This window comes from Lissotriton vulgaris, chromosome 7 (assembly GCF_964263255.1).
Source record: "Lissotriton vulgaris chromosome 7, aLisVul1.2, whole genome shotgun sequence".
Lineage (NCBI taxonomy): Eukaryota > Metazoa > Chordata > Amphibia > Caudata > Salamandridae > Lissotriton > Lissotriton vulgaris.
Genome location: NC_141695.1, coordinates 1,180,052,644 through 1,180,074,051, shown reverse-complemented (window position 1 = coordinate 1,180,074,051; position 21,408 = coordinate 1,180,052,644).

The following is a 21,408-nucleotide window of genomic DNA, read 5'->3' as shown; positions in this document are numbered from 1 at the left end:
CCAAGCCCTCGAGAGAACCTGGCGCAGGGACCCAACACCTGACAACATGACCGCCCTCAAGCTCGCCACCCGAAAACACCACCAACTCATCCACGCAACTAAGAAAACTGCATTCAAGGAACGACTGGACAACAACGCACACAACAGCAAGGAACTCTTCAACATCGTCAAAGAGCTCTCCAACCCCAACGCCGGTAACAACGACATCACCCCTTCGCAAGACCTCTGCAACTCCCTCGCCTCCTACTTCCACAGCAAGATCGCGGACATACACAACAGCTTCAGCACTCAACTGACGCACGCCACGACCAAACCACCGCCCCCCACCACCACCCTCCGCGCCTGGACCCCGATCAGCACCGAAGATACCGTCCGCATGATGAACTCCATCCACTCCGGATCTCCGACCGACCCCTGCCCTCACCACGTCTTCAACAAGGCCGACGCTGTCATCCCACCCCACCTGCGGGACATCATCAACACCTCCTTCGACACCGCGACCTTCCCGGAGAGCTGGAAGCACGCCAAACTCAGCGCTCTACTAAAGAAGCCATCAGCCGACCCCACCGACCTCAAGAACTACCGCCCCATCTCGCTGCTCCCTGCAAAAGTCATCGAGAAGACCATCAAGAAGCAGCTGGCCGCCTTCCTCGAGACGAATGGATCCCTCGACCTCTCGCAGTCTGGCTTCCGAGCCAACCACAGCAACGAGACCGCCCTGATCGCAGCCACCGATGCCATCCGAGCACTGCTTGACAACGGAGAAACAGCGGCCCTCATCCTCCTAGACCTCTCCGTGGCCTTCGACACGGTCTGCCACCGTACACTAGTGCAGCTACTCAGCAATGTCGGAATCCAGGAGAAGGCACTGGAATGGATCATCTCCTTCCTCGCTGGAAGGACACAGAGAGTCCGCCTCCCCCGTTCAGATCTGAAGCCACCGAAGTCATCTGCGGCGTTCCTCAAGGGTCCTCGCTCAGCCCAACCCTCTTCAACGTCTACATGAGCCCCCTCACAGACATCGCACACCAGCACAACCTCAACATCATCTCCTACGCCGACGACACCCAGTTGATCCTCTCCCTCACCAACGACCTCGCCACCGCCAGAGCCAACCTCCACGAAGGGATGAAAGAAGTAGCCGAATGGATGAAGAACAGCCGCCTGCAAGTGAACTCGGACAAGACGGAAGTCCTCATCCTGGGATCCTCACCCTCCACCTGGGACGACTCCTAGTGGCCCCCTGCCCTAGGCAGCGCACCCAAACCAACAGACCACGCACGCAACCTGGGCTTCATCCTGGACTCTTCCCTCTCCATGACCAGACAAGTCAACGCCATCTCCTCGTTGTGCTTCAACATCCTGCGCATGCTACGTAAGATCTTCCGGTGGATCCCCATTGAGACCAGGAAGACGGTCACCCATGCCCTCGTCACCAGCCGGCTGGACTACGACAACTCCCTCTATGCCGGAACCACCGCCAAACTCCAGAAGAGACTCCAGCGGTTCCAGAACGCCTCAGCACGACTCATCCTGGACATCCCCCGTCGCAGCCACATCTCTGGACACCTGAGAGACCTGCACTGGCTCCCGGTCAACAAGAGAATCACCTTCCGTCTCCTCACCCACGCACACAAAGCCCTACACAAACATGGCAAAACTGTTTTGGATTGGAGTGGGACAGATTGGATTGGGGTGGATTGAAGCAGTGCAGATTGTTTTAGAGTGGAGCTGGCAGATTTTTTTGGATTGGAGTGGGGCAGTTTGTTTTACACTGGGGAATATTGTTTTGGATTGGAGCAGGGTAGATTGGAGTGAGGAAGATTGAAGTGGGGCAGATTGTTTTGGATTGGAGTTGGGCAGACTGTTTTGGATTGGAGTGTGGTGAATTGGAGTGGGGCAGATTGTTTTGGAGTGGAAAGGATGGTTTTGAATTGGAGTAGGGCAGATTAGAGTGTGGAAGATAGAAGTCGGGCAGATTGTTTTGGATTGGAGTTGGGCAGATTGTTTTGGATTGGAGTGGGGTAGATTGGAGTGGGGCAGATTGGAGTGGGTGGATTGAAGCAGTGTAGATTGTTTTAGATTGGAGCTAGCAGATTGTTTTTGATTGAAGTGGGGCAGATTGGAGTGGTTCACATTAGAGTGGGGCAGATTGTTTTGGATGGGAGTGGGGTGGGGTGGAATTGGGCAGATCGGAAAGGGGCAGATTGTTTTGGATTGAGTGGGGTAGTTTGTTTGGGATTGCAATGTGGCAGATTGGAGCGAGGCAGAATGTTGTGGATTGGAGTAGTGCAGATTGGAGTGGGCTAGACTATTTTGGATTGGAGTGGGAAGATTAGAGTGGGGCAGATTGTTTTATAGTGGGGAAGATTGTTTGGTTTTGGAGTGGGGTGAATTGGAGGGTGGCAGATTGGAGTGGGGTGGGAATGGGTTGGGAGGATTGGAGTGTGGTGAACTGGAGTGGATTGGGGTGAGTGGTTTGGATTGAAGTGGGGTGGATTGGATTGGTCTGGGGTGGATTGGTTTGAATGGGAAAATTGTTGGAATGGGTGGACTGAGGTGTATATGATTATATGCTAAAGCATCAATTCAGAAATTACACATAAGAAAGAAACAATGACAGTTTGCAATAAGATAATTCTACTCTTTTGAGAACAGCAAAAGAAAACATGAGTGCAAAGTGTGAAAAAGTAATCATCAAAATGAAAGATAGTTAACTATAGAAAATACATCTTTGCAATTGTGCTTGTCCTGATGGGCATGTTTTTGCCAGTCACACACCTTCTGTTTGCTGGGCACTAAAATGTAACCAGAACAAAATAATATCTCAGTTGTGTTGGGAGCAGCGGACAGGCACTGATTAAGTTGAAGCAATCGGTGTTTCGTCCCTGAGGAACGGAATTGTTGCAGTGACTAATTATGAGGCTGTAAAGAAGAGTTCCATGCAAGCCAACAAATGGTAAGCAACTGGTGGGTTCCAAGCCCTATTTGTTAACAACAGTGTCTCGCAAGCAAAATGCATGCACCAGCGCCTGCTCTGGCAGTTGCGGCCGTATAAATGGATCAGACACAAGTTTATCGCCTTTTCTGAATGGCCCACTGAAGTGTAGAAAAAAGGGACGGATAGCATGGTTGAAATAATCTCAACTACTGGTAATTACTCGGGCCACATCCCAGTCCATCATTATTTTGCATATCGTACCACTTCAGTTTTTACCCAGCCATATGCAAATCAATCTTGACTCTGCTCCAATAGTAATTGTTCAGGTTAAATTGGCAGGTCCTCTCTGAATCAAAACATAAGCAACTCAAGTTTAGTTTTTCCCGTATTAGGGCTCGTCAGTTGGGTATAACCTGGGCTGCTTGCGTTCCAGTTCAAGGAGGACTTGGCTTCAAGTTGGGGCTGGCCTGTCCATATTGGAGGAGGGACAAGATGCATTTGGGTGTGGCTGGATTTCAACAGAGGGGACATGATGTGCAAAATAACAATCGATCGGGATGCAGCCTGAGTAATTGTCAGTGACTGAGATTAATCCGAGCATTACATCCATCACTATTTTGCATACTTTTTTGAATGGTGGGTAAATGTTACAGACATATTTTGAGGCAGCTCCCCAAGACAAGGATGTCAACAAAAGTAAAAAGCGGCTTCCATTAAGTTTTAGTTTAAAAAAAGGTCAAATGGGCTTATATGAGAAGGCCCATTGGCTATGTGTGACTCCTGATTTATAATTATGGAAAGTGTTAAAAATATATATGTGTTAATGTACCCTATGATAGAAACTTTGGTCAAAGGGTAAAAGCTAAAATGGGTAATACTCAACATACTACGAAACAAAGAGTCCTGCTTATTCTAGGTCTACAGTTTATCATAGTTGATCTTAGTGAACAAGACCTGCAATTTACACCTTGTTCACAGCATAGAATGCTCAATTCACCAAGCTATCTTCCAGCATAAGAATGATAAATAAGGGCCGTAGTGCTATGGCACTTAATACCATGGCAGCAAATCTTTACACATGGTCCCTTGCAAGCTCAGACAAATGGCAGTGGATCTGTTTGACAATGAGATCAATATACCATTATACCTTTATCGAAAGTACTTACAACAATTTGCAGTTGTCCTGGGTGCAGGTTTCTTCCTGTGGCTACAATTCTTTTTTGCATTACAGCTTGCCCATGGACCTGCAAGTGAGAGTGATGCCCTCAACAGGAATTTATCAAAAGAAAATAAAATACAATTACATCCGACTTTGGTGCTTTTAATCTATCATGTACAAATCAGTGTCAAAATGAGAGAACAGGGAAATTGTGACCTAAGGACCACATTTCTACCAGTATAAAGAGCGTGTCGAAAGTAAATCTGGGAAATGGGCATAAAAGTAGGTCTTAAGTGTGTCACCTACAGAAGACATTGTCATAGAATGCACACGCACGTCACAATTCAGAAACTTGTTGCAGTGAAATACAACTTACATGCACAAAAAGACAATTGCAGTAACATTTGTCCCATCTTGAGTCACAGTTAGTGGAATTTTCGAAGTTCAAGGACTGCTCAAAATGGTAAAACTATCCGTTTGGTAAATTGTGCACCATCCCGAGATTTTGTTTACCAGCGACGAACAGGGTTTTAATGTGGATTCTAGGAGTGTATTTACAAAATAAAGGGAATGGCTGAAACACATACATTGGTGGATATTCGCAGTTATTTGATACTATTATACCATCTGAAATCACATAAATGCAAGAGCAGGGAGCATTGCTATGTGGGAAAATATAATTACTGTATGTAATTTGTGTAAAGGAAATAGTTCCTCCAGAGAAGAAAATGTTTTCCAAGCATAGAAAAAAGATTTATTTATGCATAGGTTTCTTCACATGATTTATTTATCTATCTCCACACCCAGTGAAACCTCTCCATGAGTATCATTTTGGGACGCAGGAGCAGACCTCGAAATCTACAAATGTAACATATTTCTAGGAGCACCGCTGAGACTGCTTGCTAACCTGGGAATTATCTCTTAGTCAACAGGGTAAACCTAGAGGAAACAATTTCCATTTTTCCAAAGTAGTTTTTGTATTGAGTTTGAAATCCTACTCAATCAATCAATCAATCAATCAACTAATTTATAGAGCATGCTACTCACCAGTGAGGGTCTCATGGCGCTGAGGGGAGGGAGTAGCTACTCGTTGAACAGCCAGGTCTTGAGAAGTCTCCTGAAGATCTGCAGGTCCTGGATCAGACGTAAGTGGGCAGGGAGGGTGTTCTATTTCTTGGTGGCGAGGTGGGAAAAAGATATGCCCCCAGTGGTCTTTCGTCGGATGCGTGGGATGTTGGCGAGGGCAAGGTCGGCAGAGCAGAGCTGGCGGTTCGGGGTGTAGCAGGACAGTCGTTCGTTGAGGTATGTTGGTCCGGTGTTGTGGAGTGCTCTGTGAGCGTGGATGAGGAGCTTGAAGGTGATCCTCTTTTGACCAGGAGCCAATGCAGATCTCTTAGGTGGGTGGTGAAGTGGCTGTGGCGGGGTAGTCCGAGGGTGAGTCGTGCAGAGGCGTTTTGTATGCGTTGGAGTCTCTTCTGAAGTGTAGCCGTGCTTCCTGCATAGCGGGCGTTGCCGTAGTCCAGTCTGCTGCTTACGAGAGCATGGGTGATCGTTTTTGTGGTTTCAGTGGGGATCCATCTGTAGATCTTGCGGAGCATGCGGAGGGTGTTGAAGCAGGAGGACGAGACAGTGTTGACTTGTTGGGTCATAGAGAGCATTGAGTCCAGGATGAACTCCAGGTTGCGTGCGTGGTTGGTGGGTGTCTGGCCGTTCCCAGCATGGCTGGCCACCAGGAGTCATCCCATGTGGAGGGAGTGGAGCTGAAGATGAGGACCTCCGTCTTGTCTGAGTTCAGTTTCAGGTAGTCTGCAACTGCCTTCATTCCCTCGTGGAAGTTGGATTTGTCGATGGCCGGGTCCTTGGTGAGGGAGAGGATCAACTGGGTGTCGTCAGCGTACGAAAAGATGTTGAGGTGGTGTGCACGGACGGTGTTGGCGAGCGGTGCCATGTAGATGTTAAAAAGGGTCGGGCTGAGGGATGAGCCTTGAGGTACAATGCAGGTTATCTTGGTGGCTTCAAAGCTGAAAAGGAGGAGGCAGACTCTCTGGGTTCTGCCGGTGAGGAAGGAGGTGATCCAGTCCAGGGTTTTTCCTTAGATCCCTGCTTCACGGAGGCATGTGTGCAGGGTGTGGTGGCAGATGGTGTCGAAGGCGACCGAGAGGTCCAGGAGGATGAGGGCCCCAGTTTCGCCTTTGTCCAGTATGGTCCTGATCTCATCGGTGGCGGGGGTGAGTGCTGTTTCGGTGCTGTGATTGCTGCGGAAGCCAAATTGGGAGGAGTCCAGGACATTGTTTTCCTCCAGGAAGTGGGTCAGTTGTCTGTTGGTGGTCTTCTCAATGACTTTCGCCGGAAACGGGAGAAGGGGGATGGGTTGGAAGTTTTTGAGGTCCTTTGGGTCCTCCATGGGTTTCTTGAGTAATACTTTGATCTCTGCGTGTTTCCAGCTCTCCGGGAAGGTGGAGGTCTCACAGAAGCTGTTGATGATCTTTCAGAGTTGGGGTGCGATGACGGAGCTTGCCTTGTTGAAGATGTGGTGGGGGCAGGGGTCGGATGGGGAACCAGAATGGATGGTGTTCATGATTTTGATGGTGTCTTCTTCGTTGATGTTGTGCCAGGAGAGCAGAAGGTCAGTGTGTTTGGTGGGTATTGAGTCGGGATGTTGGTTTCTGTTGTCGGCATCTGGGTGTCGAAGCTGTTGTGGATGTCTGCAATCTTGCGGTGGAAGAAGGTAGCCAGGGAGAAACAGAGTTCTTGTGATGGCGGGACATCATTGGAGCTGGCACTGGGGGTGGCGAGTTCTTTCACGATGTTAAAGAGCTCTTTGCTGTTTTGTGCGTTGTTGTCGATGCGTTCCTTGAAGAAGGTTCTTTTGGCGGCTTGGATGAATTGGGGGTGTTTGCGTCTGGCATTTATGAGGGCTGCATTGTTGTCTGGTGTCTGGTCATTGCGCCACTGCTTCTCTAGTCTTCTGCAGGTGGACTTGGAGTGCTGGAGGTCGGTGTTGAGCCAGATAACTCTCATGTTGGTGCACCTGTTGGAAGGTTTCCAGATTGGGCGAGGGTGTTGGCGCAGTCGTCCATCCATTGTCTGAAGTTGTGGACTGCTACGTTGTTCTCCGAAGGTTCGGGTGGAGGGTCTCGGGTGAGTGTGGTGATGTGTTGGTATTCATTTACAATTTCCACTTGCGGTGTGGTATACATTGCGCTGGGATGTGTGCAGTGTGTTTCTCGAAGTAGAAGTGGGTGCAGTGGTGGTCGGTCCAATGGGGTTCGGTGGTGTGGCTGAAGGTTACGTGGTTGCTGGCAGAGAAGATGGGGTGGAGCGTGTGTCCGGCGAAGTGGGTGTGCGTCGTGACAAGTTGTTTAAGTCCGAGGTTGGTGAGGTTGTCGATCAGCATTGTGGAGTTGCTGTTGTTGGTGTTCTCGAGGTGGAAGTTCAGGTCTCCGAGGAGAATGTAGTCTGTGGAGGTGAGGGCTTGCGTGCTGATGTGGTCGGCGATGGATTCGCTGAATTGTGGTCAGGGTCCCGGGGGTCTGTAGACAAGGGTTCCTCTGAGGGTCGGGTTGTGATCGACGGGGATCTGGAAGTGAAAGTGTTCAGCCATACTGAGGGTGTCTTCGGTGTTGGTTGAGATTCTGATGGTGTTCCTGTGGATGATGGCGATTCGTTTGTTTTTGTTTCGGTCCCTGCGTGTGCTTTTGTAGTAGTCAGGGACGGCTATAGCTATGTCAGGCGCAGAGGAAGTGTTTATCCAGGTCTCCGTCAGGAAGGCGACGTCCGGGGTGGTGGAGTCAAGCAGGTCCCAGGGCTCGAAGGCATGCTTATGGACTGAGCAGGTGTTGAGTAGTGTGCAGATGAGGTGTTTGTGGCTTGCATTCTTGGGATGGGCCAGTGTGCGTTGGCTGGTGTTGCTGCAAGGAAAGGTCCGTGGATGAGCTTCGGGATGGCCTGGAAGCAGGTGGTATTTCGGCCGACATTGAGTGCATGGAGGGTGCTTGCGTCGTAATGGCGTAGAGTGTTGTGAAGGTCGCAGGGGCCAGTGGGTCTGGCGCTGGGCGCAGGCAGGCGTGGACAGGCGCAAATGGACTTGCCTTTGGTGTGTCTTCAGCACGCCAGTGGCGCGACCGTGCAGCGGCTGCCATAAGTAGAGGAGGGACGTGAAGCTGGGAGGCGGGGGCAGGAACGGCAGGAACGGCAGGAACGGCGGAAAGCAGATGCTACAGTACAGTGAGGGAGAAAAAAAGAGGCAAAAATTAGCAATACCATACCGTGGCTAAAACGCAGTGGGAGGAAGGGCAGAAATAAAAACAAGCGACAGGTTCGAAGCTACAGTCACACAGCAGACTCAAACCCTACCAGGTTGGGGCTCGAGACCCGATCGCGGCAGAGCAGAGCAAGGAGGAGCTGTGGAGCGCGGTGGAGCTGCTGGGGAGAAGAGCGGAAAGAAGGAAATAAGGAATGCTATTGAGTTAAAGATTCTCATTGTACTGTGGCTTGAATGAAATGCTCCAGAAGGTAAAATGTATCTTGAGTACAACATTGAAAGGTGTCTGATGCAGTGCAAATACAAAATAAAACAAACATGATTCCTTTCAGGATATAATGATGACATAAAGAATGTAATAGGTGCTGATTCTGTTTACTTTTGCAATGAAAAGAAGTCCTTCTTGCATTACAAAGAAAGCAATCCACATGAGAATTAATTAGACACTACTCAACTAATAGAATAAAGTGAGAAAGCAATACTTGATTAGACGAAGCCAAAGCCAATTCTATGTATATTTAAAAAAAAATAGTTAGAGTAGATAAACAGAAAGCTTCACTGTCAAGCCAGACTTAAAAAGGAGTCTCCATATGTTATTATAAGGAACACCAACGAAACGTGATATAAATGGTCAGGGCAGTTGATGTTGTTAGCATTTTGACCAAACAAGGTTTCACTGGAGATCTACATCATACATTGGGGATGGATTCAGTGGAAAAATTCAAATTTAGAGAATGGTAAAAGCTGACAAAATAGTACCTTGAAGGTGCTTTGACAAAGGTCCAAATCATACATGTTTTTAAGGTTTTCAAAGCTTATTATACAATGACATAAGCATTACAGAATAATGATGTTTTCATTAAAATATTAGTTGAGTGGTTACAAATAATTCTATGATTACACTCGGTCAGCACTATGACATTTCCAAAAAAATCTAGAACAATGAATAAAGAAACTGTTAATAGAACAATCCATGAGACAGCAGTATAAAGAAAGTGCATACCATTTTAACATTCTATATAAAGGTGAGAAAAATTAAAAGGATAAACTCAAAAACCTATTAGTTCCTAACATTATACACGTAATTAAATATGATTACATTAGCTCAAGTAAATATAACAGTTCAAAGAAAATAATCTATTAACGAAACGAGCAAAACTACACTAAAATAAACATAAAAACTGAATATGTGGACATTATTTATTTCAGATCTAGAACATATGAGGTGAATGGGAGACAAAGCAATTTTTGTTTAATGTTCACATTTAGGGAAAAAACTAGCTATGTCAAATCCACTTGACATTACAAGGTAAAGTTTCAGCATTTGTACAAATGCTTCTATTTGCCTAAATTATGAATATAAAAAGGGATGGGTGGAATGCTTGAATTAACCTCATTTTATTTTACCCACCATGTCACTTCAGACAGGACCCAGCCATATGCAAATCAGCCTTGGCCCTGCTCAAATAGCTCACATAATAATAGTGCAGCCCAGAATGCAAGGCAAGGCCCCTAACGTACCAAAACAAACACACTCTCAGAACAATTTCGACCTACTTAGGTCTCGTTTGTGAGATATTTGTTGGTTTCAGTGGCTAAGTGAGCACAGAACCCATGTCTGGGTGTACCAGTCATATTTAGAGCATTGCACTGAGAAATACAAAAACGTGATAGGTGGAATGATTGAAGTATTTTCAGTCACTGGTTGTTAATCAGGACTGCATCCTAGTCCATTGTTTTTGTCCACCATGCCACCTCAAACACAACCCAGCTATATGAAAATCAGCCTTGGTCCTCCTCGAACAGGAACAGTCCACCCTAACTGCCAGACCAGGTCCCCTCTGAATCAGATCACCAGCAACCCCAGACCCATTTCAACCTACTCTAGTACTATCAGTGAGGTATTGCTTGGTTCCATAGGCAAAGTGAGCATGGGACTCAAGTCTGAACATACTCAGCATACTTAGGGTTTTGCATTGAGACATAGTAAACACATGATCAATAGAATGATTGATTTAATCTATTCCACTAGTAATAAATCAAGGTGAATCCCAGTCCACTTTTTTTGCTTACATGTCACATCAGACAAGACCCACCCAAATGCCAATCAACCTTGTTACTGCTCCAATAGGAACGTTTAAGCTTCACCTGCCAGACCAGGTTCCCTTGGAACTGGATCTCAGCAAACCCCATACTGGTATGGTTCTAGTGCATAGTGGGCAAATCTGCCGCCCTTAGGGTGTCACACTGAGGAATATAAAAATTGATGAGTGGAATGGTTGAAATAATCTCAGACACTAGAAATTTCTCTGGGTCACATGTTAGCCCATCTTTTCTTTTGCCCACCATGCTACTTCAAACACATCCCAGCCATATGCAAATCAGCCTTCTTCTCCTCCAGCAGATACAGTGCAACTCAAACTGCCAGTTCATATCCCCTAAGAATCAGATCACATGCAACCTTAGACAGCTTTTAACCTACTTTAGTCTTGTTAGTGAGGTATAGCTTGGTTCCATTGGCAACATGAGCATGGGACCCATGTCTGAACATAGCCGTCATACTTGGGGGTGTCACAGTGAGAAATACAAAAAAAGGATTCATGGAATTGTTGACTAAATCTAAACCACCGATAATTATTCAGGGTTGCATCCCAGTCCATTTTTGTATGCTCAGATACCACCACAGACAAGACAAATCAGCCGTGGTACTGCTCCAATAGGAACAGTTCAGCGTGATCTGTCATACCAGCTCCCCTTGGAACCAGAACACAAGCCACCCTGGACCGGTTTCAACATGCTTAGATCTTGTCAGTGAGGTACAGCCTAGTTCCAATGAGCATAGGACCCATGTCTGGGCATACCTGTTGCATTTCGGGCATCGCACTGAGAAATATAAAGAGTACTGTGGATTGCAAGAATTAATCTCAGCCACTAGTAAGTACTTATGGCTGCATGCCAGTCAATCTATTTGTCCGCCATGCCACTCCAGACAGGACCCAGTCACATGTCAATCAGGCTTGGTCCTACTCCAATAGGAACTGTTTAGACTAAACTATTAGGCCAGACCGCTATGACCCAGAACACAAGCAACCACAGACCAGTTTCAACCTTCTTGGGTCTTGTCATTGAAGTATAGCTTGGTTTCAGAGGCTAAGAGTGCATGGGTCCCACATCTGGGCATACATGAAGCACTGAAGAATGCAAAACATTGATGGGTGAAACACTTACATTTTACCATAGTCACTGGTAATTACCCAGAAGGGAACACATGCCACCGGCTCAGACAGGATGCAGCCTTATGGAAACCAGTCTTGGTCCTTTCCCAATAGGAACGGTATATCCTAACCTGTCATTGTACTCCCCTCTGAACTGGAACAGAAGCAACCCCAAACCACTTATGACCTACTTTTTGCCTTGTCAGTGAGATTGAGCTTGGTTTTGGCAGCAAAGGAAGCATGGGACCTTTATCTGGGCATTTCCATCACAGTTAGGGCATCGCATTGAGGATTACAAAGAATTGATGGGTGGAATGCTTGTAACGATCTCAGCCATTAGTAATTATTTAGTGTGGCATCCCGGTTCATCATTTTATTACCAACCATGCCACCTCAGAAGGACCCAGACTCAACCAAATCAGCCTTGGTCCTGCTCTAGTAAGACAGTCCAGCTCGAACATTGTTTCCATCACCTTGCTGTTATTGCTGCAGAAGTGTAGTGCAATGAGTATTAGCAGACATGGATCCAGTGCTCACTGTGCCATTGTACCTTGCTATACCTCACTGGTGATACCCAATTATACTTGTGTTCTGTTCTGGAGGGGACTTGACCTGACAATTCAGGCTGGGCTGTCCCTAGTGGAGCAGAACTGAGGGCTCCGTCTGGAAAGGAACTGTGGCCAAAAATGTACTATTTGTAATGTGGTCCTAAGCGACATAGTGGCAGAGATTATTCAAGTATCCCTTTCATCAGCTTGTTTGTTTAGCAGAAGAGGTCATAAGTGCAACAGTTATGTCTAGACATGTGTCCTGTGCTCACTGTGCCATATGCTGTAAGTTATATCACACTGATGAGACATAAGTAGGTCAAAACTAGTCTGGCATTACTTGTATCCATCTGCAGGAGACCTGGCCTAGCAGGTCGGGTTGGACTGCTCCTGTTAAAGGAGGACCAATTTAAGTGGAGTGGTGTGGCTCACTGGTTAGAGGCGGCAGACCCGTAAGCAGAGGACGGCCCGGGACCAGGGTTCGATTCCCGACGCGGCAGGGTTTTGGACCAGGGTCAGCGGGCTCGATAATTCTCGCCTCGGTGCCTACTCCAGTCAGGGACCACACTCGGCAACTCTGGGCATTAGCTTGCCTCATCTTCAAAACGGCCCCCCCAGACCGCCGGTGATGCTTGGTCGCACCTTAGAGATACCCATTAGGGACCATCTCTCAGGGTGAGCCAGGATGGGTTCCCCAGCGGTCGAAGCGCAGAGATACTCCTCCGGGAGTCGATTCCTAGCGCTATATAAACCCGCAATTAATTAAATTTTAATTTAAGAGTTAATCTTTGAACATCATTTTATATTCATTTCTGAATATGACTAGGTCTAAACAAACAGTGTTGTTGCAAATATCATTATTTTGCAACACTTCTGACCAAAAACTTTGAGCCAGAGTACAATTAAAATCAAATGAAAATGTTAATCTTATGGGGATGGCATGACTACAGTTCACAAACATAAATGTTAACTTTTTGTGCTGACTAGGGCTTAAACAATAATCCAGTCTAAAGAAAAAATGAGGTGTGAAGAGGTTTGGTTGCACACATTGTGTGATATATCTCTGCCAAAATGTCATCCCGAGTGTGTATAGATCCCCCAAAGTATGTCTCTTTCATACTTTTCTTCAGTGTTTGTGTTTTTTCTGTTCTTGGGTGGAGGGGCCAAAAGAAAATGGAATGTGGGTGCTTTCATTGTTGCTTATTGCATTGTTGAGCAACCATTTGCAAAACTAATAGCTCTGACCTTGGCCAAAGCGCCAATGGCTTTTGCCAATGATTGTTTTATTTGGCCAATAGCTGAGTCCGATTCTCTTACCACACACATCACTTTCCTGCTCTTTTTCTTCATCTTTCCTCACTCTTGTCCATTTTCAGACAGATGTAGAAAATTCTAATTGGTTTCTATTCGTTTTGAAATACAGCACTGCTTTCAAGTACATTTATCTGTAAACGCAATCCCGGTGTTTTATAAAGTACATAAGGCCTTATTCATGAAGACGAAATCGGCTCGCAAAGGGCCAGATTCTGAGAATCTGGCCCTTTGCGAGTGCGCTTTTTGCATTTGGGGTTCAGTATCCCAAATGCAAAAATCGCTAATTGCGATCTCGCAATTTTGCGAGGAATTACATTTAAGGATTCTCTATTTGAGATTCCTTAAATGCAATTCATCATCCAATTTTTTTTTGCGAATTCGCAATTTCTGGCCGCAATTTACCGCGAGGTCAGACCTCGTGGTAAATTGCGAAAACTCAGAAAAATGCATTTAATTGCATTTTTCTGAGTTGCATGTTACACACACACATATCCTTTGGACATGTGTGTGTGCAACACCTGTGTAAAATTTAATTTGAGGGGTGCTACAGGGTGTCCTTTGGACACCCCTTGCACCCTTCAAATCGCTATCTTATTTGCGATTAGCAAATTGCTAATCGCAAATAAGGAATACTCCCCATTCATTCCTATGGGCCTTTTGGCCCATAGGAATGCATGGGGAGTTATTCCTTATTTGCGATTAGCAATTTGCTAATCGCAAATAAGGAATATGTAGGAATCGCATTTCTTTATGCAATTTCTACATGAATCCCGTTTTGCGAGTCCTTAATAGCGATTCGCTATGAATCGCTATTAGGGGCTCGCAAAACGGGAGAATGAAGAATCAGGCTGATAGTGCCTAGCACTTAAAGAGACTAAAAGTTTACCTTTTCTTTCAGAATGTAGTTATTGAGTTGTGTTCACAGATGATCTTTATTATAAATTAAAATAATCAACAAAGAGATGCAAAGCAAGTGGAGGATGATTGTTGTGTACCGCCGGCCTCCCTCCTTATATAAGCTACACTTAGGCAGCAATAAGCATTTGCTGTAAAACACATGATGAACCAGAGACCTCACTATTTTTTCATTTGTTGTTGACACATGGGGGTGGTTGCCGGTTAGTTACACATCTTCCTAGCTCTCTATGCACTGATAGGGAAGTTCCCCCTCCACTCTCCCCGAGCCTAATGGGATACTGCCCTTGACACCACACTTACAAAGAAACAATGAACACAGTGTATAGGGATACCAAACACATCTACACAAAAAGAAGACCAAAATATACACAATTTAATTACCTTCATCATACCTACCTGAACCCATAATGAGTGGTGCCCTTATACCTGTGGGCCACAGACACCTGTCCCCGCTGCCAAACTAATGCAGCAGATTTCATGCACATGGTCTGGAACTGCCCCCAGCTCGACTCTTCCTAGGGTGAGGTTGTGGGGTTCCTTCTAGAGGCCTGGGCTTCCCATTCCAAAGCAAGGGACAACATAGTTTACTGGGCGTTATTTCCCACTCTGCTGCCAATAAACCTGTTAATACATTTTCTGAGAAGGACACACATAGCAATATAGAAGTCCATATAAAGTCTTTATTTAAATTTTTGTTTTACTTTAGATATCATTCAAGCTCTTCATTTAAGTACATAACTTCCACAGCCAAGCCAACATGTATTTCACGAGTTTCTCTCTTCTTCAGGGATATTACATAAAATATAAATGGTATTTACTTCGTGTCAACATCACATGTTATAATCAATTATACAACAAATTTGTAAGTAAGTACATGTTGCATATTTCTATGTCAAAACACACAACAGCAACACAAAAATACAAAATTATATATATGTACCATCTTTCAACGAGTTACAAAATGGAAAGAGGGGAGGGAAAGAGGGAAAGGAAAGAGGGAAAGGGATTATTGAAACCAAAGAATAAAATACATTGCTATTCATCTGTTAACCAATTTGAATACAAGCATTGGTATTATTTCCCAGTTCTTAATAATGTCAATAACACAGTAATTATTACACTCTTTATAAAGTCTACTTCAGTGGTACTTAGGTTACACCTTATGCAGACAAAATATGTATTCCATGTTGGTATAAAGGCCTCTAGCGAGAATTCTTAATTGCGTCCATTAAATAGCCTGGAGAAATATAAACACCACTAACATATGCCTAGAATACTATACATCCATTCTGAATCCATCATTTTGACACCTACGTAATATTCACAATTGATTTCTGAGGATACTTGTATTACGATCAAAGTATAGTATTTTTTAAAAAAATGTACTTAAATTTTTTTTAAAACATTTTTTATTTACATTTTGAATAGGGGCGGTGGGGTGAGTCACCGCCTTAGCTAAGATAATAAACATAACATTGTTTTATTTTATTTTTGTTGTAAACAAAGTTGGAAGCGGCACACCAGCGTCGTGTAGTTCAGGGCAATTTATTTAAGATGCGAAGCAGAAAACCCAACCATCGTGTACAAGATGAAACGGGCAACTGCCAACCGTTAGATAGAACACAGGACATGTCACAAAGTGGAGCAGCGCGAGTGCAGCGCGCGACATGAATCGTGACACAAAGCAAAGGGTGAATATAACACATCTCCTTTCCTTAAACGGAGAAAGAAAAGGATACAACAGCATAAGTAAGTCAAAAGCTCATAGTAACCCTTTACAAAGAAAAAGTGAAACACAAGAAAAAACAAAGCATCATTGAACACATCACTTGGTCTTGGGAAATGCAGAACACAATAAAACAAGCCATTCAACCCCACATTCTCCCTTAAACAGACGAAGTTACACATAGTCCTTCAAATAGGCAGGAGCCACCTTGCAGCGAAGAGGTCTGCAAACTCTATCATTGATCACATCCTTAGAAATTTGAGCTGACGGAACAGACTTAAGCTTTCTTTGGTAAAGTGCTACCCTGCGGAGATTCCACGTCTGACCATTTTGTAGCTTAACATAGTTGCCAACTACGGACCTTACCTGGTAGGGTCCCCTAAATTTGTTGAACATCCTTTGATTGCCCCCAGGTTTTACTTTTACCAGGTCCCCTTCAGCTATTTTGGAAGAGACAGCTTTCCCCATGAAGTCGCCTCCCACACCCTTTTTTTCTCATGTAGCCAGGTAGGAATGAGTTTAGTGCCTGGCACCCTCCCCCTCATGAGCTCAAAAGGTGTTACAGACATGTTGCTATGAACAGTAGTGCGGTATGCCCACAGCATTTCTTTGATCTCCTTCTGCACAGGGCGACCTGACGCTAAAGCGAGCTGCATAGTACCCTTAACAAGCCTGTTTATTCGCTCACAAAGTCCATTCCCTTGTGGGTTGTAGAGCGATGTACGCAAGTGCTTCAAACCAAGGAAAGCAAAATATTCCTCCATAGTGGCAGAGGTAAGCTGCGTACCATTATCCGTTAACACCATTGAGGGAATGCCCTCACGTCGAAATATCTCATCAAGGACCTTGATAGTGTATTCTGCAGTGATGCTTTTCATGAAGGCAACCTCAACCCACCTAGAAGTAGAGTCAACCAAAACAAAGGCGAATTTCTCAGCATCAGTCAGATCATGAAAAGGACCTATGAAATCAATGCAGACCTTCTGCCATACACCATCGTCTGCAATAATCTTCCCCATGCCATCTTTAATAGCACAAACCTGTAACCTCTTTTCAGACTCCCTGCACGGCTGGCACTGCTCAACCCAACCCTTCACCTGTGCATCTACACCTGGCCACCAAAAATCAGCTTTGACACGTTTGCCAGTAAGGGTTTGGCCAAGATGGCCCTCATGCGCCAGCGCAATGATGCGGGGTCTAAGGGATGCCGGAGGTACATACTTCTCTCCCCGCACAAGGATGTGCTCACCCTGTAAAGAAATCTCGTCCTGTAACTGAACATAAGGCCTAAGAGCAGGTGAGACAGTGCTCTGCCTTGACACCCCTTCTTTGCACATCTTGATTAAGCCAGCCATAACAGGATCTTTCCCCATTTCCTCAATCCATTCCCTGCTAGATATGGAGCCGGGTAAATCACTTTCCAAGTCATCTAAAAACGCGACCACATTTTCAGTCACTAACTCCTTAGGCGGTTCTTTGGTGTCAGGTAATCTAGAAAGACAGTCCGCCACACTGTTGCACCAACCGGGCAAATATTCTACCCTACAAGTAAACTCTTGTACACAAACAGCAAGTCTCGCTAACCTCCCAGAGCAGTTCCTAATCCCGCCAGGGGCCAAAACCTTCAATAGGGGCTTATGGTCAGTCCTGAGTGTGAAGGTGATTCCCCATAAATACACCCTGAAATAGCGAGTTGCCCACGCAGCTGCAAGAGCTTCACGCTCTATGACTGAGTAGTTCCTTTCGGTCTCAGTCAGAGAACGTGACGCAAACGCAATGGTGTTTTCTTTGCCACCCCCTTTCTGTGTTAAGACCGCACCGATCCCAAAGGAACTAGCATCAACAGTTAGGAAGGTGTGATGAGACTGTACAAAACTTGACAGAATGTTAGCATCTAATATATTCTGTTTGATCAACAAAAAGGCATTCCTCTGATCTGCACCCCAAGTGAAACCTTTCCCTTTCCGCATGATAATACGTAAAGGTTCGACTTTTTCTGCAAAGTTCTTTACAAATTTTGCATAGTACTCGACCATGCCCATAAAAGACCTTAATTTGTCTTTGTCATCAGGTTCAGACACATTACATATTGCGCTTACAAGGTCTTTCTTGGGTTGTATGCCAAGGCCAGATACGTGGTACCCTAAATAGTCCACTTCTTTAACAGCAAACACACACTTTTCCCTGCGTAATGTTAGACCAGCCCTTGAAAGAGCAGAAAGAACCTTGTCCAGAATAACATCATGGTCACCCACATCCAAACCATGAATCAGGATGTCGTCCTGGAAAAATACTACCCTTTCAATGTCTTTTAATACATCCGTAATGATCCTTTGGAAAGCACTGGCTGCAGAACAGAGGCCAAAAGGGAGTCTTTTAAATTGGTAAGTACCCTCCGGTGTGATGAACGACGTAAATTGCTTTGAGTCCGGATGGAGCTTTACCTGATGGTATGCGCTGCGAAGGTCTAACTTTGAAAATACCTTTCCTCCACCCAAACTCAGGACAATCTCATTTATGTTCGGAAGTGGGAAGCTATCCATTATCACCGCTTTGTTAAGGCTCCGCAGGTCCACACAGAAGCGCAAAGGTTTGTCCGGTTTCTGTGTGATCACCACTGGACTCAACCACTGTGTGGCCTCCACAGGCTCAATTATATTATCCTCTAATAACTGCTTGATGATTTTCCTGACCTCATCTCTTGCAGAAAGGGGTATTTTCCTTGCAGTGTGTTTCACAGGTGCTACATCTCTTCTGGTTTTGATGATGTGCTGATAGCCAATGGCCTCCCCCAACTTCTCATTGAAGATACACTCATGCTTTTTAAGAATAGTTTCTAAGTTATCATGGACTGTATTACATGCACTTTCAACGTCAATACACATTACAGGTGGATCAGCTCTTGGGTTCACCCTTATGTTAAGTTCATATTGGTGTAACCACCCCAAAATTGCAGGGCCATGTGGGGACACGTAAACCTTCCCCTGAGTGACCCTCCCTTTAAACTTGATACTTGCCTCAAAGTATCCAAGGACACCAATGCTCACACCCTGGTAACCCCTTAATGTGATATCAGACTTCACTAAAATTGAACCAGAGCAAGATGAATTGTACAATATCTTAGGGATGATTGTGTAAAGCGATCCTGTATCCACCATTAAATTAACAATTACACCATTCAATTCAAAATCCGCTTTAGGCCGAGATAAGACAACATTCTCCATTGACTCCAGGTTGCCAGCAGACGTAATCATCATAACCTCTGCTTCATCATCAGTAACTTCAGCCTCAACCATAGCAACCTTTTTCGAGCCAATTGTTCTACACATTCGTGCATAATGCCCTTTCTTCCCACATTTTAAACAATCCCTGGACAAAGCTGTACAATTCTTTGAGTCAGCTAAATGAAACGGGCTTCCACACCTATTACAAGACCGTGTGGCTGGTTTAAACTTGCTTGTCACGCTTTTATTAAATGAGGTTGTGGGTTTCCCCCCCTTATTTGTTTGCCTCCCTTGTATTAAAGCTAGGCTTTCTGAAGCATCTGCCTGTAGGCTTGCAACTTCCTGACAACTAGTGTGTCCCAGTTGTATTCTTTTAAGCTCCTTCATACACCTATCGCTTTCTTCAGCGACTTTAGCAATGGTAATTGCCTCAGAAAGGGTGGGGTTTTTAGCTGCCCACAACTTTTCCTGTGTTTTCTTGCTAAAACATTGTACAATTAATTGGTCCCGAATCATCTCATCTTGTATATTCCCAAATTGACACTTCACAGAGAGTTCCCTCAGCCTAGAAACAAATTCATCAATAGTTTCACTTTCTCTCTGAGGGGCAGTGTAAAATTTGTGCCTGCGCATTACAACATTTTCTTGTTTAGCAAACCTAGTATAAAGTCTAAACAGAGCATCTTTGTAAACATCATCAATGTCAAGAGGCGGACTTGGTAAGTATTTGAATACCCTTTGACCCTCTTTGCCTAGAGCACCTAGCAGTAAAGCTTTTTTCCTGATGGCAGAGAACTTTGTACCATCTAAAGCAATTATGTAATTCTCAAACGCCTCACACCAGTCATCCCACTCCATTGAGGGTTCACCAGGGGCACTCAGGAAAGGAACGGGCGCTTGAATAGCATTGCTCACATTCATAGTGAATACTCTGCAGTGGTACACAATCGACGATAAAAATAACTTAAACAGGCAAAATTTTAAACAGACAGCAATGTTCGCAATGTCTTAACTTAAAGTGTGTGTGTCACTGAAGTTTGAGTGGCACACTGTAGAGATCGATTTAAAAGTGAGTGTGTCACTGTGAATTTGCTCTTGACCAACGACGGTGGTCTTTAATTGCAAACGTCTTAAAATCAGCGTGACACACAAAAGCGAACTTGCATGGAAGTGAGTGTGTCACTGTAGAAAGAATAGCGGTGGTATTTTATAAAAAAAAAACGCTTTCCCTTTGGCTGTGCGTTTCCCTTTTAAGACACTCCGCCCTCTGAGCAGTGGGGCTCACTGGTATAGCCTTTCCTTCACGAATGATTTCCCTTTTAAGACCACTTGCAGCAAGGGGCGCTGTTGTCTGCGTCGACGGGCCAAGGAGCAACAGTTAACGCTCCGTCGCGCTTGGGAGAGTAAAGCCTTGGGTACACTTCCCTTCACGGTGAGTGAGTTTAAGACATACCTTCCATCGAGGCTTACTTTAAACCACTTATTCTTCGAAGTCAAATCCTCCGGTCGGGTTTTCTTTTCCTCGCTTCGTCTTTTCTGGCAGATGTTTTTTCACACGTTACGCTCCGCCCTCAGCAGTCGCCAAAAATGTTGTAAACAAAGTTGGAAGCGGCACACCAGCGTCGTGTAGTTCAGGGCAATTTATTTAAGATGCGAAGCAGAAAACCCAACCATCGTGTACAAGATGAAACGGGCAACTGCCAACCGTTAGATAGAACACTGGACATGTCACAAAGTGGAGCAGCGCGCGACATGAATCGTGACACAAAGCAAAGGGCGAATATAACAATTTTGTATACATGTAAATAGGAGAATGTGTCTTTTGATATTGTGGATCACGTAATTACTTCAGTTTTCCAAGTTTCCATTCTTCCTTGTAATCACAACCAAATCTTACAAGATGACATTTTTTATCTATTAAAAGAAATTATTATTTTAACTCATATTTGTTCTGCATCAAAACAAATTTAAATTCTAGTAAAGCTACATAAAACTCAAATATACCTTCCAAATCTAAAACCCTAAATTCCTTTTTCAAGTAAAATCAATCTTAATGCATGTGTCTAGTGATAAGAGAGATTACTACCATATGAGTTTGA